Raw genomic sequence first — 17,949 nt, forward strand, 5'->3', positions numbered from 1 at the left:
CCTGTCTCTCCTACTCCTGATCAGGCTGAACCTATGGAAGTGGGAAGCATAAAATTAACAGAGACTGAACGCTTGAGAAGACGTTCTCTTGGCCTGTGTTTGTACTGTGGCCTTAAAGGGCATTTATTAAGGGATTGTCCTACCAGGCCAGTAAAAGCCAGGGCTTAACTTTTGTCCAGGGAACTGAGTTAAGCCAAAAGAGTAGTCATTCCCTATACAAGAAACTCTTTGTTCCAGTAACCCTTCAAGTTGGACATAGTAAGATACATACCCAAGCTCTTGTTGACTCTGGTGCGGGAGGTGTGTTCATTGACTCCACATTTGTCTCTACTCACACTATACCCTTACTAAAGAAAAAGTATTCTATTTCTGTCTCTACGGTTAGTGGAGATCCTTTGGGTTCCGGATTCATTCAGTTTACTACTAAACCTTTACTTCTTACTGTTGGAATACTTCATTCTGAGACGATTTGTTTTGACGTCATTTCTACTCCTCAATTTCCCATCATTATGGGACTTCCCTGGCTCCAAGTACATAATCCTACTTTTTCTTGGACTTTTGGCAAACTCACCTCCTGGGGCTCAACATGCCAGACTAAATGTCTTCAAAAGATCACTAAGTTACCACTCTCTATCGCTCTCACAATCGAAACTCCGGACTCTCTACCTATGCCTTATCATGATTTTGTGGATGTTTTCTCCAAGAAGGAAGCTGAACGTCTTCCTCCTCACCGTCCTTTTGATTGCCCCATTGATCTTCTTCCTGGGGCTACTTACCCTCGAGGCAAGACATATCCACTTTCTAGACCTGAAAACGTGGCTTTGGAAGAATATATTAAGGACAATCTGGCTAGAGGATTTATTCGACTCTCCTCTTCTCCTGTAGGGGCTGGTTTCTTTTTTGTAGGAAAGAAGGATGGCGGACTACGACCCTGTATTGATTACAGAGGACTAAATCAAATTACCATCAAGAACAGTTATCCTCTACCCCTTATTCCTGAACTGTTTACTTATCTTCAAGGATCCACAATATTTACCAAACTTGATCTACGTGGTGCATACAATCTTATCCGTATACGCAAGGGAGATGAATGGAAGACTGCTTTTAACACTCGATTTGGGCATTACGAGTATCTGGTCATGCCTTTTGGGCTATGTAATGCTCCTGCGGTTTTTGAACATTTTGTGAACGAGATTTTTCGTGATTTTTTGAATATCTTTGTCATCATATACCTTGACGATATCCTGATTTTTTCTCAAAACCACCAAGATCATGTGCACCACGTCAGGAGAGTATTTCAACGTTTAAGAGATTACCATCTGTTTGCTAAGCTGGAGAAATGTTCATTCCATCAAAAATCCATACCCTTTTTGGGTTATGTAATATCTGAATCTGGATTTGAAATGGATCCTACTAAACTTTCTGCCATTCTGGATTGGCCTAGACTTGATTCTCTGAAGGCTCTGCAATGTTTTTTGGGCTTCGCCAACTATTACAGGAAGTTCATCAAAGATTTTGCTACTATTACTTCTCCTCTTACTTCTCTCACTAGAAAGGGGCAAAATTGTAAAGAATGGCCTCCTGAGGCTATTGAAGCTTTTGAGTCTCTCAAAGAAGCTTTTTCTTCTGCACCTATTCTCCGTCACCCGAATCCAGATTTTCAGTTCATCCTGGAAGTTGATGCTTCCTCTGTTGCTGCTGGAGCTGTTCTTTCCCAACGAATTCCTGATACTGGAAAAATTCATCCTGTTGGATTCTTCTCTAAAAAGTTCACTCCTTCTCAATTTAACTATGACGTAGGCAATAAAGAGTTGCTTGCCATTAAAATGGCCCTGGACGAATGGAGGCATTGGCTGGAGGGTACCTCTTTGCCGTTTACCATACTCACAGATCATAAAAACCTTCTTTATCTCCAAACGGCCAAACGATTGAATTCCAGGCAAGCACGTTGGTCTTTATTCTTCTCCCGGTTTCACTACAATTTGTCCTATATACCCGGTTCTAAAAGCATTAAAGCAGACGCCCTTTCCAGACAATTTCATGATACCCCAATTCCTGAGTCTGGTACCATTCTCCAACCTCATGAAGTCATAGCCCAGTTATCAACTTCCTGGTTACAAGATTTACAGTCTGCTCAAAAGAATCTTCCTTTGTCTTGTAAACCTCCTGATGGTCTACTCTTTGTTCCTGAATGCCTTCGTTCCAAGATCCTATTTTGGGCTCATGATAGTCCCCTCTCTGGACATCCTGGCATTAGTAACACCGCTCGAAATCTCAAACAACATGTCTGGTGGCCCACTCTCTCTCAAGATGTTAAAGATTATGTCTCAGTATGCACACAATGTGCCACAAACAAGTCTCCTCGTCAACTTCCTTCTGGTTTGCTTCAACCGTTGCCCATACCTCATCAGCCTTGGACTCATGTATCCATGGACTTTATTACCGACCTTACTTTTTCAGCTGGAAACAACACTATTTGGGTGGTGGTCGACAGGTTCACTAAGACTGCTCATTTTGTTCCCTTACCCGGCTTACCGTCTGCCAAAAGACTTTCTGAACTTTTTATTTTGCATATTGTGAGAATACATGGATTTCCTCTGGATATCGTTTCAGATAGAGGGGTACAGTTTGTTTCCCGATTCTGGAGATCACTTTGTAAACACTTTGGAACAACAATTTCTCTGTCTACTTCACATCATCCACAATCTAATGGCCAGACTGAAAGGGTAAACCAGTGTCTTGAAACAGATCTTAGACATTATGTGGATCATTTTCACTCTAACTGGACCTCTTATCTCCCATTAGCTGAATTGGCTCATAACGCCCGGTATAATTCCTCCCTTCAGACCTCTCCTTTTGATGCGGCCTACGGATATCAACCCAGAACATTTCCTTTGCACACTTCTTCCACAGAAAATCCTGCTTCTGATCTTTTTGCCCGAAGTTTAACTCGTCATTGGCGGAGAATACATCATATTCTTTCTGTGGCTTCTAAACGTTACAAGTTCTATTCAGATCTTCGACGGAAGAAGGCTCCCAAGTACCTTCCTGGTGACAAAGTTTGGATTTGTTCTCGTTATCTTCGCATAAAACAACCTTCTACCAAACTGGGACCACGATATGTGGGTCCTTTCCGAATACTGGGTCAAGTGTGTTCCACTGCTTACCGGGTGGCTTTACCCAAGACTCTCAAAGTCCATCCTGTATTCCACGTGTCTCTTCTGAAACCTATGTTGTCTAACAGGTATTCTAAACCTATTTCCAAGCCTCCACCTCTTTTTGTTCATGGACACCCTGAGTTTGAGGTCAGCCACATTCTAGATTCCAAACTCCGTGGCAAGATATTGTATTCTCATTCATTGGAAAGGTTATCCAGTCACGGAACGATCCTGGGAGCCGGCTCATCAAGTAAATGCTCCTACCTTGATAAAGGCCTTCCACAAGTCTCACCCTGCTAGGCCTGGTCCTGTCCCCCGGAGGGGTCCTTGAGGAGGGGGGTGCTGTCATGATCTTCCCGTTCATCGCCGTGTCGCCGCGGCTCCCGGATCTTCTCAGTGTGAATGACGTCACGTTGCTTAGCAACGTGATGCGTCCTCTGACACTCCCTCTGATGACGTCGCCGCTCCTGCCTTTAAACCACGGCGGGAGATCTTACTCGGGGCCCGTTTGTTGGATTACTCTGGCGTTGTGAGTACTATTTCTGAACCTGTCTGACTTTGCTTCTGATTCTGGATACCGACTACTGCCTGCCTGACCTAGCTTATGCCTTATCCCTACTACTGATGCCTGGATACCGACTACTGCCTGCCTGACCTAGCTTATGCCTTGTCCCTACTACTACTGCCTGGATACTGACTCTTGCCTGCCTGACCTTGCTTTTGCCTAGTCCCTTTATCTATCTCTGGATATATATTGCCTTTGCCTGTCAGCTTCAGTCTTGTCCTGCTACAGCCTTGCCTTAAGTAAGCATAATCTTTTGTTTGTTACAAACTTACTTAAAGGGACATTTTCTTTTACAAGCTGCTAAAAAGAACTTTATCTTTGTTTGTTGCAAACCTGTTTAAAGGACATTTACTTTTACAAACTGCTATAAAGGATCTTTTTTGTTTGTTGCAAGGCTGCTTAAAGGGACATTTACTTTTACAAGCTGCAAAAGAGAACTTTGTCTTTTTGTTTGTTGAAAACCTGTTTAAAGGGACATTTACTTTTACAAGCTGCTTAAAGAGAACATTATCTTTTATATATTTCAAAACCTGCTAAAAGGGACATTTACTTCTACAAGTTGCTAAGTGAACTTTTATCATTTGTTTGATTCAAATCTTCTAAAAGGAACGCTAACTCTTTTGTGGATATTCTGCTTAAAGGAACTATTATTATTTTTTGTAACCCATCGTATTTATTTCCTGAGTGGGTCACGTCCTGGTTATTTCTCAGTGTGCTATCGTGTGTTTTACTTTTCACGCTAGCAGTGGGGTTAAACCCCGGACTGATTCCTAAACGGCTGACACACACATTTTCAACCTCTCCCTCAGCACCGGTATATTTCCCTCATCACTGAAACATGCACTGGTCACACCTATCCTCAAAAAACCTTCCCTTGATCCAACCTCCCCATCCAACTACTGCCCTATTTCCCTCCTCCCTCTTGCCTCAAAGCTTCTCGAAAAACTAGTATATGCACGCCTATCCCATTTCCTTACGTTAAACTTCCTTCTTGACCCACTGCAATCTGGATTTCACCCCCATCACTCCACAGAGACAGCTATTGTTAAGGTTACCAACGACCTACTTACAGCAAAATCAAAAGGGCACTTCTCTGTGCTTATCCTCCTGGATCTGTCCGCCTCCTTTGACACTGTTGACCACCCTCTTTTGCTCCAAACCCTCCAATCCTTCAGCATCTGTGACACAGCCCTTTTGTGGCTCTCTTCCTACCTGTCAAACCGTACCTTTAGTGTAGCCTTCTCTGGGGCCTCCTCTGCCCCATCACCACTTTCTGTCAGAGTACCGCAAGGCTCTGTCCTCGGTCCCCTTCCCTTCTCAATCTACACGTCATCACTAGGTTCCCTAATAAAGTCCCACAGTTTCCAATATCATTTGTATGCCGACGACACCCAAATCTACTTCTCTGCACCAGACCTATCGCCTTCCTTGCTAACCCGTGTCACTAACTGTCTTTCTCACATCTCTTGCTGGATGTCCTCTCACTACCTCAAGCTAAATCTCTCCAAAACTGAGCTCCTCCTTCTTCAAAAATCTCCACCCCCAATTTCTCTATAACTGTTGACAACTCCATCATTACCCCTACCCCACATGCCCGATGTCTCAGGTCACATTTGACTCAGATCTTTCTTTCACTCCTCACATTCAGTCCTTGGCTAAAGCCTGCCGCTTCCACCTTAAAAATATCTCTAAAATTAGACACTTCCTTACACAAGACACAACTAAGATTTTAATCCACTCTCTCATTCTTTCCCGCCTCGATTACTGCAACTCTGTCCTCTCTGGCCTCCCCACCTGCCGCCTAGCTCCTTTACAATCCATAATGAATGCCTCTGCCAGACTCATCTTCCTTACACGTCTCTCTTCATCTGCTGCTCCTCTCTGCCAATCCCTTAACTGGCTTCCTCTTGCCTCTAGGATCAAACACAAAATTCTCACTCTGACATACAAACCCCTCAACTGCACTGCTCTCCCCTATATCTCAGACCTTGTCTCCAGATACTCTCCCTCCCGTCCCCTTCACTCTGCTCATGACCTCCTACTCTCCTCCTCTCTGGTTACCTCATCACACTCCCGTTTACAGGACTTCTCCAGACTGGCTCCCATCTTGTGGAACTCTCTGCCTCGCCCCACAAGACTCTCCCCTAGTTTTGAAAGCTTCAAGCGCTCCCTAAAGATTCTACTCTTCAGGGATGCATACAACCTATGCTAACCTTACTTTATACCAGTTCCACTCCTCCATTGCTATCCCCTGATCCCCCTTAGCATGTAAGCCTAAGAGTCCAGCTGTTTGTAGATAACCTTCTTAAGAGCTGACTACAACAGTGCAACTCTTGGCAGGGCCCTCTACCCATTTGATCCCTATAATTATTTTGTTGTATCCCCCCCTTTGTTTATAGTGCTGCAGAATCTGTTGGCGCTCTACAAATAACCGATAATAATAATAATAATTATTCCACTTGACGAAGAGATAAGAAGACTACTGGCCAAGTTTGGTCTGATAGAGAAATATCCCACGAGCATTACACCAAGTGTTTGGTCTCATTGTAGACGCTCATTCAGGAAATGTTTGGTGCATTCCAGTCACATGGTGCAGGAGCGACAAACCTTTTTATGTTTACTAGGTGCTCACCAGGTAGCATAGTCAGTATAATGGGTATCGTGGGTACAATATGTCCTGAAAAAGAAACAGGCTTTGTGTCACAATGCTTCCCCTTAAACGAAGGTCTCGCAGATTGGGCTAGATCCTTTGTTGGGTCGGCTGCGGTCTGTCCGGGTATATCTGTTGGGCTCAATTCAGATTGCCTTGAAAGGCCATCAGTATTTCTATTGCCCCTGCCTGGACAATATTTTATTGAAAAATGAATGTTTGAAGCAATAGGCTCCAGTGCAACAGTCTGCCATTATCCCCAGCCACTCAGTTAAACTAGACCAGGGAATTATCATCGTGATAACTGTAAACGATCGTCCATAAAGGAATGGTTGCAGTTTCTTTAGAGGCCACACAAGGGTCAGACACTACTTCTCCACAGCAGCATAAGTGACCTTCCAAGGCAATAGCTTCCAAATGAAAAAGGCTACCGGGTGTTCTTCTCCAAGGTCGTTGACTTGGCTCAGCACTACTCCCAGCCTGTACATAGAGGTATCTGTTTGGACAAGAAACTGTTTGTTGAAATCTGGAGTAGCCATTACAGGAACACTTGCCAGAGCTGTTTTTAGTACCTGAAAGGCAGCAGCACATTCTAGGGACCACAGAACTCGCCTGGGGCAGTTCTTTTTGGTTCAGTCAGTCAGGGGTTTGACAGGCTCACTATATTGGGGGACAAATTTTCTGTAGTATCCAGCAGTCCCTAGAAACACAAATACTTGGGTCTTAGTCTGGGGGACTGGCCAGTTCACTAAGGCCAGTTCACTAAGGCAGGTTCAGGACACTTTTTCCCACCACCAACCAAGTGTCCAGAGTATTGGCCTCCGCCATCCTGAAGTGACACTTGTCTAGCCAGTGAGTCATGCGAGACGCAGTGATGCAGTCTAACATTTCCCTCAGGTGCCCCAGATGGTTTTCCCAGTTCTGGCTAAAAATAGCCACTTTATCAAGATAGGCACAAGCAAAGTATTGCAGTCCCTCTAGAATAGTATCCACGACTCATAGGAAGGTGACAGGAGCATTCTTCATCCCAACAGGCATAACCTTAAATTGGTAAAAGACAAATGGGGTGATGAAGGCAGACCTGGGCACCGCTTCTGGTGCAAGAGGTATTTGCAAATACCCCTTGCACAAGTCTTGGGTGGACACATAGTGCCCGCTAGCCAATTGGTCCAGAAGTTCTTTTAGGCAAGGCATTGGGTAGCATCAGTCACCGTCTTCTCATTCAGATTCAGATAGTCTACACAGAACCGGGTAGTCCCATCCTTTTTAGGGACTAGGACTACTGGATAGGCCCAGGGGCTGGTGGAGGGCTCAATAACTCCTAGAGCTTCCATCTCAGCTATTTCCTTTTGCTTCACTGATGGAGCGGGGTCTGACTAGGTGTTCGTCCACATGAGTGACTCTTGTTGGGCAGAAAACAAGGGCCCTAAGGGCTTATTTTCCTCTAGCACACGTTGCACCTCCATTTTCTCCTTTTTCTCTAGTTAGTGAACTATATGGACCTATAGTGACCTATATGAATTGGCCACTTTGGTAGCTCCTAGCAAATCAGGGAGAGTGAGGTCCTCAATTTCTTCACTGGAAAGAGTGCATATAGCAGCTATATCCCCGTCCCTCTCTAGGTACTCCATTATTTTGACATGGAAGGTTAGCCTAATCTGCTCATCAGACCACTTAGCAAATATATAGGTTATGTTGCATAATTTCTTTAGGATACGGTAGGGCCCTTCCCAGGCTGCCTGTAGCTTGTTTAGCCGGGTGGGTTGAAGTAGCAGGACCTTCTGTCTGACCCAGAACTCCCAGCTCTGGTCATTCTGGTCATACCACAACTTCTGTCTGGTCTGGGCGGATTGTAGACTTTCCTGTACCAGGCCAGTCATAAACTTCAATCTGTCTTTGAACACCAGTACAATGGGAATAATGGACATCACATCCTCTATGGAAAAATGGACATCCCTAATAAAGTCTAAAGGTCCTCTCACTTTTCTCCCACATAATAACTTGAATGGGGAAAACACATGGATTCCTGTGGCACCTCTCGGTAGTACCTACAATGTCTACCAAGATACACTGAAAGAGTTCACAGATGACAGGTAAGGAGTGGAGGTGCGCTTTAGGATGGCCCCTTCTTCCAACCCAATGCCAGGTGTCACATTTTCGACAGTATTGTCGGACATCATCAGATATCCCTGGCCAAAAAAAGGCTTAGGTCAGCAGCTTGAAGGTGCAATTGTGCCCAAGGTGTCCTGCCAGGGGAACATTGTGTGCAATCTTAAGGAGTTCAGCTCAGTATTTCTAAGGCACCACCAGCTGCCGCTTAAGGAGTTTGGTAGTACTTCTTTCCTCCCCATCAGAAATCCTATTGTCGGTATACAGGGAGTGCAGAATTATTAGGTAAATGAGTATTTTGACCACATCATCCTCTTTATGCATGTTGTCTTACTCCAAGCTGTATAGGCTCGAAAGCCTACTACCAATTAAGCATATTAGGTGATGTGCATCTCTGTAATGAGAAGGGGTGTGGTCTAATGACATCAACACCCTATATCAGGTGTGCATAATTATTAGGCAACTTCCTTTCCTTTGGCAAAATGGGTAAAAAGAAGGACTTGACAGGCTCAGAAAAGTCAAAAATAGTGAGATATCTTGCAGAGGGATGCAGCACTCTTAAAATTGCAAAGCTTCTGAAGCGTGATCATCGAACAATCAAGCGTTTCATTCAAAATAGTCAACAGGGTCGCAAGAAGCGTGTGGAAAAACCAAGGCGCAAAATAACTGCCCATGAACTGAGAAACGTCAAGCGTGCAGCTGCCAAGATGCCACTTGCCACCAGTTTGGCCATATTTCAGAGCTGCAACATCACTGGAGTGCCCAAAAGCACAAGGTGTGCAATACTCAGAGTCATGGCCAAGGTAAGAAAGACGACCACCACTGAACAAGACACACAAGCTGAAACGTCAAGACTGGGCCAAGAAATATCTCAAGACTGATTTTTCTAAGGTTTTATGGACTGATGAAATGAGAGTGAGTCTTGATGGGCCAGATGAATGGGCCCGTGGCTGGATTGGTAAAGGGTAGAGAGCTCCAGTCCGACTCAGACGCCAGCAAGGTGGAGGTGGAGTACTGGTTTGGGCTGGTATCATCAAAGATGAGCTTGTGGGGCCTTTTCGGGTTGAGGATGGAGTCAAGCTCAACTCCCAGTCCTACTGCCAGTTTCTGGAAGACACCTTCTTCAAGCAGTGGTACAGGAAGAAGTCTGCATCCTTCAAGAAAAACATGATTTTCATGCAGGACAATGCTTTATCATACGCGTCCAAGTACTCCACAGCGTGGCTGGCAAGAAAGGGTATAAAAGAAGAAAATCTAATGACATGGCCTCCTTGTTCACCTGATCTGAACCCCATTGAGAACCTGTGGTCCATCATCAAATGTGAGATTTACAAGGAGGGAAAACAGTACACCTCTCTGAACAGTGTCTGGGAGGCTGTGGTTGCTGCTGCACGCAATGTTGATGGTGAACAGATCAAAACACTGACAGAATCCATGGATGGCAGGCTTTTGAGTGTCCTTGCAAAGAAAGGTGGCTATATTGGTCACTGATTTGTTTTTGTTTTGTTTTTGAATGTCAGAAATGTATATTTGTGAATGTTGAGATGTTATATTGGTTTCACTGGTAAAAATAAATAATTGAAATGGGCATATATTTGTTTTTTGTTAAGTTGCCTAATAATTATGCACAGTAATAGTCAACTGCACACACAGATATCCCCCTAAAATAGCTATAACTAAAAACAAACTAAAAACTACTTCCAAAACTATTCAGCTTTGATATTAATGAGTTTTTTGGGTTCATTGAGAACATGGTTGTTGTTCAATAATAAAATTAATCCTCAAAAATACAACTTGCCTAATAATTTTGCACTCCCTGTATGTCGGGGGGGGGGGGGGACCATGTCAGTTGGGGTTCAGTCAGGGGCTCTGTCGGGGGGTTTGGTCTTACCTGGGTCCCAGTGGCTTGCTCCTGTCTGGCTTGAGCCCATGCCTCTGGAAAACAGTGTCCCTCTGGAAGGAAGGAGGTGGTCACGTGGCCTAAGTCGTTTCCCAGCAGAACTTCAGCAGGCAGATCCTCCATACAACCCACGGACACTTCTCCATCCCTGGCTCCCAAGTAAAGGTGTACTTTGGTTGTGGGTATGTGGTGGATCGATCCCACTGCTACCTGTACTGCCACCATCTGTGGCGGTTTCTCGTGAGGTCTGCACTGAAGGAGCACATATTGCAATCTGGGGAAGGGGGGCTCCTTGAGGTTGACTGAGACCGGTTTTGGAATTGTGGCACTTCTGGGGGTGGTTAGGTGGCTTCTTCCTCAACGGTAAGAGGTCTTCGGTCCCTTACCCAATCCCGGATTTCTCGAGCTGTGTGGAGGAACACAAGCTGCAGTCCTACCTCTACTGTGGAGACTTGGCACCACTGCCACCAGTTAGACCCAGCTCAATACATTTTATAAGCCCCTTTAGTGTGGAAATCCTACTCTCTCTTCCTTAGTTCCCAGAACTTCTGTCTGTGAGCCTTAGTGGTGATGGCATACCAGGCCAGTAGCTGCTCCTTTACTGTGCCACATTTGTGGCTTAGACTGTCCTGGATGGCTTGTTATGCTTCAGCAGCTATTCCGCTCAATTTGTTGACAAGTATTGTGAACCAATCCTCTTGGTCAATATTTTGAACCACAAATTGCCTTTCAAAGTCCTGTAAATACCACCGGCAAATAAGGTTTCCTGGGCATAGCATTTAACCCTGCCCCTTTTATGTCTGGTAACTTTAACAGTGAAGGGCGCGGCTTCTAGAACACCCCCACGTTTTTGTTATCATTTTAAAGCTCTGAGGCGCACATTCTGGGAAAGTTTGGTGCATTCTAGTCACATGGTGCAGGAACCACAAACCTTTTTAGGTTTACCGGGTGCTCACAAGGTAGCCAGGATTATTAGGGGGTATAGCAGGTACAATAAAATACATGCTGGCGGCTAAAAATATGTCCTGAAAAGGGTGCTTTTGTGAACGTATGGGGAAAAGAGTTTAATAGGGTAGAAAGAAAAATAATTAAAGGGACTTGTTGCTAGGAAATGCATTTTTAACCCCTGAGTGGATGGGCTGAAAAAGAAGCAAGAAGCTTTTGTCACAAGATGTTTCTAGGGGAGGGATGTTGTGAGATGTTTATAGTTACACAGGAGAGGCTTGTTGTGGGATGTTTTAGTGACACAGGGGAGGGGGCTGTTGTGACATGTTTCTTATAACTCGGGGAGGGGTTGTTGTGAGATGTTTATAGTAACACAGGGGAGGCTTGTTGTGGGATGTATTTTAGTGACACAGGGGAGGGGATGTGAGTTTTTTAGTAACACAGGGGAGAGTTGTTGTGATATACTTCTAGTAACTAGTGATGTCGCGAACAGTTCTGCCGCGAATAGTTTGCAGCGAACATAGCATGTTTGCGTTCGCAGCGGACGGCGAACATACGCGATGTTCGATCCGCCCCCTATTCGTCATCATTGAGTAAACTTTGAACCTGTAGCTCACAGTCACAAGACAGATTCCAGCCAATCATCAGCAGACACTCCCTCCCCGACCCTCCCACCTCCTGGACAGCATCCATTTTAGATTCATTTGGAGCCTGCATTCTTAGTGAGAGGAGGGACAGTGTAGCTGCTGCTGATTTAATAGGGAAATCGATAGCTAGGCTAGTGTATTCAGTGTCCACTACAGTCGTGAAGGACTCATCTGATCTCTGCTGTAAGGACAGCACCCCAAAAAGCCCTTTTTAGGGCTAGAACATGTCTGCTTTTTTTTTCCCCTGTGTAATCTAATTGCAGCCTGCCTGCCAGCTCAGGCTCACAGCGTATACTGTGCCCACTTGCCCAGTGCCACCACTCATATCTGGTGTAACAGTAGTGTACATTTAAAAAAAAACAAAAAAACTTTTTTTAATTTGAAAAATAGCAGTCATTTTCCTTCACACGTGTGCGTTTGAGGTCCTGCCAGGGCACAGTGTGACACTAGTGCAAGTCATATCTGCTAAAAAAAGTAGTGTACATTTAAAATAAAAAAAAACTTTTTTTAATTTGAAATAATAGCAGTCAGTTTCCTTCACACGTGTGCATTCTAGGTCCTGCCAGGGCACAGTGTCACACCAGTGCAAGTCATATCTACTAAAACAGTAGTGTACATACATTTAAAAAAAAACTTTTTTTACTGTGAAATAATAGCAGTCAGTTTCCCTCACACGTGTGCGTTCCAGGTCCTGCCAGGGCACAGTGTCACACCAGTGCAAGTCATATCTACTAAAACAGTAGTGTACATACATTTAAAAAAACAAAACCTTTTTTATTGTGAAATAATAGCAGTCAGTTTCCCTCACACGTGTGCGCTCCAGGTCCTGCCAGGGCACAGTGTCACACCAGTGCAAGTCATATCTACTAAAACAGTAGTGTACATTTAAAAAAAAAAAACCCTTACACTACCTGAACGATACAACATCATACCTGATGTTTTAAAGAACGTTATTCCAAACAATTTAGGAATGTTAGGTGATTTATGCCCTTTATGGATTAAAACCAGACTCTGCCTCAACTATGTAATTTTCCAAGGGAGTTTGCCATGGATCCCCATCCGGCATACCACAGTCCAGGTTTTAGTCCCCTTGAAACAACTTTTCCATCACTTTTGTCGCCAGAAAGAGTCCCTGTGGGTTGTAAAATTCGCCTGCCTATTGAAGTTTTAGGTTTGCAACATCACTACTAGTAACACAGGGGATTGTTGTCAGATGCTTTAGTAACGCAGGGGAGGGGTTATTGTGACATATTTCTGGTAACGCAGGGTAGTTGTATTGTGACATGTTTCTGGTAACACAGGGGAGGGGGTTGTCATGGCGTTTCTGGTAACACAGGGGAGGGGGTTGTCATGGCGTTTCTGGTAACGCAGGGGAGGGGGTTGTCATGGCGTTTCTGGTAACGCAGGGGAGGGGGTTGTTATGACATTTCTGGTAAAGCAGGGGAGGGGGTTGTTATGACATTTCTGGTAACACAGGGGAGGGGGTTGTTATGACATTTCTGGTAACACAGGGGAGGGGGTTGTTATGACATTTCTAGTAACGCAGGGGAGGGGGTTGTTGTGACGTTTCTGGTAACACAGGGGGGGTTGTTATGACATTTCTGGTAACGCAGGGGAGGGGGTTGTTTTGACGTTTCTGGTAACACAGGGGAGGGGTTGTTGTGGCATTTCTGGTAACGCATGGGAGGGGGTTGTTATGACATTTCTGGTAACACAAGGGGGGTTGTTATGACATTTCTGGTAACGCAGGGGAGGGGGTTGTTGTGACGTTTCTGGTAACGCAGGGGAGGGGTTGTTGTGGCATTTCTGGTAACGCAGGGGAGGGGGTTGTTATGACATTTCTGGTAACACAGGGGAGGGGGTTGTTATGACATTTCTGGTAACACAGGGGAGGGGGTTGTTATGACATTTCTAGTAACGCAGGGGAGGGGGTTGTTGTGACATTTCTGGTAACACAGGGGGGGTTGTTATGACATTTCTGGTAACGCAGGGGAGGGGGTTGTTGTGATGTTTCTGGTAACACAGGGGAGGGGTTGTTGTGGCATTTCTGGTAACGCAGGGGAGGGGGTTGTTGTGAAATGTTTCTGGTAACACAGGGGAGGGGGTTGTTATGACGTTTCTGGTAACACAGGGGAGGGGTTGTTGTGACGTTTCTGGTAACGCAGGGGAGGGAGTTGTTGTGAAATGTTTCTGGTAACGCAGGGGAGGGGTTATTGTGAAATGTTTCTGGTAGCGCAGGGAAAGGGTTATTGTGACATGTTTCTGGTAGCGCAGGGGAGGGGGTTATTGTGAGACGTTTCTGGTAGCGCAGGGGAGGGGTTATTGGGACATGTTTCTGGTAATGCAGGAGAGAGGGTAGTTTGTGACGTTTCTGGTAACACAGGGGAGGGGTTATTGTGAGATGTTTCTGGTAACGCAGGGGAGGGGTTATTGTGAGATGTTTCTAATTAACCCAGAGGGGTGAAGGCTAATGTGGTACGTTTTATTTAATGACTCCAGTACTACATTAAAGTGAAATAATATTAAAAAATAACGCTCATTGAGACGCGGTTAAATGTTATTTACTAATATTACGGGTGGTTATCAGATGCCCTTTGTTAGGGTACAGGTGTCTTAAAATAAAACGTCTACCATAGGAATTTGTATACTACGTCACTTCCGGTGACGTATAGTCAGCTGGTGGAGGTTTGTAGCGCTCACTGCGCATGCGCTAGAGGCACTAACTCCTTACAACAGCTGATGAGAATACGATCAATTATGTGGCACGCGCACGTTACTAATCATTGAACCAGCTAGGGTGATAGCTGAACATTGAGTAGCTATTCCATGTTTGGTTAAGGGAGTTTGGGTACATTGGTGGAGTTATGTGTCTGCCTGTCAGGGGATGCAGGATATGATGTTGAGCATAATGACACTACGAGTGTATAGTAAAACAACATCATTGTAAACTATGCATTTGTATTGTAGACGTTTTAATTTAAGACACCAGACTTCTCCTTCTCCCTAAAGGGCTGGACCCTTAACAGACAACTGGAAATCGACAAGCGCTGGAAAACATTAATATCACTGATTCGGCCTCTCTCTCACACCCATCCCAATCCATACCCAGGTTCTGTACTGACGCACATTACAGAGATCAAAGCATAAAATAGAGGTCTCACTTACGCCTATACTCAGCTATAATAATATGTCAGGTCTCACTTAAGCCTATACTCAGCTATAACAACATGTCAGGTCTCACTTAAGCCTATACTCAGCTATAACAACATGTCAGGTCTCACGCCTATACTCAGCTATAACAACATGTCAGGCCTCACGCCTATACTCAGCTATAACAACATGTCAGGTCTCACTTACACCTATACCCAGCTATAATAACATGTCAGGTCTCACTTACGCCTATACTCAGCTATAATAACATGTCAGGTCTCACTTATGCCTATACTCAGCTATAATAACATGTCAGGTCTCACTTATGCCTATACTCAGCTATAATAACATGTCAGGTCTCACTTACGCCTATACTCAGCTATAATAACATGTCAGGTCTCATTTACGCCTATACTCAGCTATAATAACATGCCAGGTCTCACTTATGCCTATACTCAGCTATAATAACATGCCAGGTCTCACTTATGCCTATACTCAGCTATAATAACAGGTCAGGTCTCACTTACGCCTATACTCAGCTATAATTACATGTCAGGTCTCACTTATGCCTATACTCAGCTATAATAACAGGTCAGGTCTCACTTACGCCTATACTCAGCTATAATAACATGTCAGGTCTCACACCTATACTCCACTATAATAACATGTCAGGTCTCACTTACGCCTATACTCAGTATAATAACATGTCAGGTCTCACTTACGCCTATACTCAGTATAATAACATGTCAGGTCTCAATTACGCCTATACTCAGCTATAATAACATGTCAGGTCTCACGCCTATACTCCACTATAATAACATGTCAGGTCTCACTTACGCCTATACTCAGTATAATAACATGTCAGGTCTCACTTACGCCTATACTCAGTATAATAACATGTCAGGTCTCACTTACGCCTATACTCAGTATAATAACATGTCAGGTCTCACTTACGCCTATACTCAGCTATAATAACATGTCAGGTCTCACGCCTATACTCCACTATAATAACATGTCAGGTCTCACTTACGCCTATACTCAGCTATAATAACATGTCAGGTCTCACTTACGCCTATACTCAGTATAATAACATGTCAGGTCTCACTTACGCCTATACTCAGTATAATAACATGTCAGGTCTCACTTACGCCTATACTCGGCTATAATAACATGTCAGGTCTCACTTAAGCCTATACTCAGCTATAATAACATGTCAGGTCTCACTTAAGCCTATACTCAGCTATAATAACATGTCAGGTCTCACTTAAGCCTATACTCAGCTATAATAACATGTCAGGTCTCACTTACGCCTATACTCAGCTATAATAACATGTCAGGTCTCACTTAAGCCTATACTCAGCTATAATAACATGTCAGGTCTCACTTATGCCTATACTCAGCTATAATAACATGTCAGAGCCGCACAGAGGAACTGGACTTTACCTTATACTGTTTGGGTCTGTGTTAACCACTTCTATAAAACATTTTCATATCATAGCAGGTATTTATTTTCAGAGATTTCTGGTCTGCAGGGGAGTCAGAACTTTTATAATGTAGAATAGGATTTTAAGTAAGCAATATTTTATATATTTTTTTTCCCTACTAGGTGCATATTGTGATCACTAAGCTTATAAAGGCAGGGGTACTTGTTTCTTTATCATACCAGTCCCTGCTACAACTTATCTTGTAGGTCTGATGTTATCCCGAGTCTATATCCTAAAATACAATACAAATGCATAGTTTACAATGATGTTGTTTTACTATACACTAGTAGTGTCATTATGCTCAACATCATATCCTGCATCCACTCCTCTGACAGGCAGACACATAACTCCACCAATGTACTACACGTGCAAATATACAGATTTAATGTGCATATTAGTTGTATACATAGGAGGGGTGGGGGTGTTGTCCTGTATTTATTAGAAAACTTTATACAGCAGCGTCTAACATCAGTTTGATGGATCACCAGGATTTCAATAGTCTCATTAACCCCTTGGCTGTCCTTTCTTGCACCAAAGGTTTCTTCACGGTTTAAGCACTTTTGAAACAGAATATTATATTTTTCTCAGTACCCGAAAAAGGGAAATTTTGTAACAAATATATTAGTGACACAGTGCATCTGGCCATCACTTAGCATATTTTTTTCAATTTGCTAAAGATGAAAATATGGCTGGGGGAAGTTATTGTGTAAATACATAATATTAAATATCGTGCATATTACCCTGTGGTTGCCAAGTGACTCTATTAGACACTGCTTAAGGTCTGTTGTGCAGATCACACTCGGAATCACTGAAATCACTTGATGATGAAATAAAATATATGATTGCATACATCTCTTTCTGTGTTGTCACAATAAGTTTACATTTACCACCTAATGTAGTTCTGTCAAATTGATATTAAAAAATGTTGCTGAAATATACTTACAAAACTCATAGATTTCATAAACAGTATCAAATTGTATGCATACTATTACTATATTTCCTAAAATCAATTTAAAAATACAAAATATAGTTGTTTATCAATTACATAACTTTCATCTTTAATATGTAATATAACAGAACCTTGATTACAATATATTTCAGTCTTTGTAATAAGAGGTTACATTTTTTTTAAAGGTACAAAAACATAATTTATGCTTACCTGATACATTCATTTATTTCATGGTGGTAAGAGTCCACTATCCTTTACTCCTGGTAATTACTTTCCCTGCCACTAGGAGGAGACAAATATTCCCAAACCCCAAGAGCTATGGTAGTAAGTCTGACATAAAGCCAAGCAAAAAAAGGTTGGGGGGGAAAAAAAAAAAAAAGGAGCAAAAAAAT

Source organism: Bombina bombina, chromosome 2 (assembly GCF_027579735.1).
Source record: "Bombina bombina isolate aBomBom1 chromosome 2, aBomBom1.pri, whole genome shotgun sequence".
Classification (NCBI taxonomy): domain Eukaryota; kingdom Metazoa; phylum Chordata; class Amphibia; order Anura; family Bombinatoridae; genus Bombina; species Bombina bombina.